This window comes from Pongo abelii, chromosome 10 (assembly GCF_028885655.2).
Source record: "Pongo abelii isolate AG06213 chromosome 10, NHGRI_mPonAbe1-v2.0_pri, whole genome shotgun sequence".
In the NCBI taxonomy this organism is placed as follows: Eukaryota; Metazoa; Chordata; class Mammalia; order Primates; family Hominidae; genus Pongo; species Pongo abelii.
In genome coordinates this window covers 78,213,697-78,215,310 of record NC_071995.2, presented here as the reverse complement: position 1 = coordinate 78,215,310, position 1,614 = coordinate 78,213,697, and the positions used below count along the sequence as shown (strand labels likewise).

The 1,614-nt window shown below is 39.5% G+C and overlaps 1 pseudogene; it reads right to left on the bottom strand.

The window, feature by feature from the left end:
• Positions 1-626: 626 nt before the first annotated feature.
• LOC100450276 (large ribosomal subunit protein uL30-like) lies at positions 627-1,376 on the bottom strand (annotated as a pseudogene).
• Positions 1,377-1,614: the final 238 nt, after the last annotated feature.

The following is a 1,614-nucleotide window of genomic DNA, read 5'->3' as shown; positions in this document are numbered from 1 at the left end:
TCTTTGCTCTCACCTCTATGCTAAAGCAGAGTATGAAACTTTCTCCCACATCATTAACGTGTCAGAGAACTTGCAGAACAAGGAGGCTGGGCAAGGAGAAATGCACCTCAGCCATCCCTGGGGAGAGGACAACAGTAACAGGCATTTTACAGAGCCTGTCTACTCTGAAAGCTCCATGAGAGCAGGAACCCTGTACTTTAGCACCTGGCACATTACCTGGCACATATGAGGAGTTCAATAAATACTGGTGAATGAATAAACTCCAACTCTCTAAGTTTCAGCAACTGCACAAATTCTGACAATCCTAAATGGGAAGAAAGCTGGAAGCGTACAATTGATGCTGATTACAATTGAAAGGATGAAATCTAAGCAAGTTCTGATGGAAATACTGATAATCCTCTGTGGGTGGGAAGGAGGTGGACATACTCCTGACAATGCAAAGTAACCACTCAGACACAAACAAGAATGGAAGGTGAATTCGCACAGAACATAGAGGAGAGTCAGCAAATGCCAAAGAATCAGTGGAATACATTTAAAAAGGAAAGACAAAAAAATCATACACTTCTTTTTTTTTAATCTGAGAGCATGTACTGTTTATTAACTGATCAGATTAGAAAAATAATCATGGAAGACACCTTAGTTCATTCTAATAAGCCTGTTGATCTTGTCCTCCCTGTTGCCAGCATCTCCACCTTTTACAAAATGGGTGGTCTTTTCTTCATTCCACATTGTGGAGCGGATAATGTGAACGGTCACAGGAAGTTATTTGTTTCTCTGAAGCATTTTCCAACAGTATAGATTTCATGAATCAGATTCACCATGCAAATGATGCCATATTTACCAAGAGATCCAGCAATTAAAGTATTATCTGTCAAAGCAATATACTTCTTATTGATTTTGCCATAATCACGCTTGTAGATTAGTTCATTTACTGACTTCGGATTTGGGTACCCCCATGCAATATATGGCTCTACAATCCTTAGCATGTTAACTGAAGCTTTGTTGATCTTCACAAAGGTTCCATTGAAGATTTGATGAAGGCAAAAAAGCTGCAACACCATTTGGACCTTTGGGCTCACACCATTGATACCTCTGACCCTGATGACAAATGCCAATTTGGGTTCTGCAGGTACACAGAAGCTGCCAGCTTTTCTTGCCATCCGAGCCATTCGAATTGCAATTCTCTACATCTGCCTGTGTTCCTTGTGATAATGCTTCGCTTTTTCATAGATAAGCTTCCTCCTTGCCTTTCAAAGCATCTTTTGGGAAAAATTCTTTCTCAGGCGCTTGATCTTCAGCTCTGCAAAAGTCCTACACTTTTTCTTAAAGGTTTCTGGCACAGCAGGAAACTTATTCTTCTCTTCGACACGCTCCATGGTTCTAGCTGGAAAAGAGGCAAAAATCAATACATCTCACTTAGTGACACGTCCGTGAGGATTTTGCCAATATTCTAGTGGGAAGGGTTGGAAGTTAATCCCGTGAATACACAGAATATCACACAATAATGATGATAATAATATTACTGTAAGTAAATTTTATTGAGGACTTACTAAAATATTTCAAGTAAATTCATTCATTCAAACTTTGAATCCTGAAAATAACCCTATTGGGTGG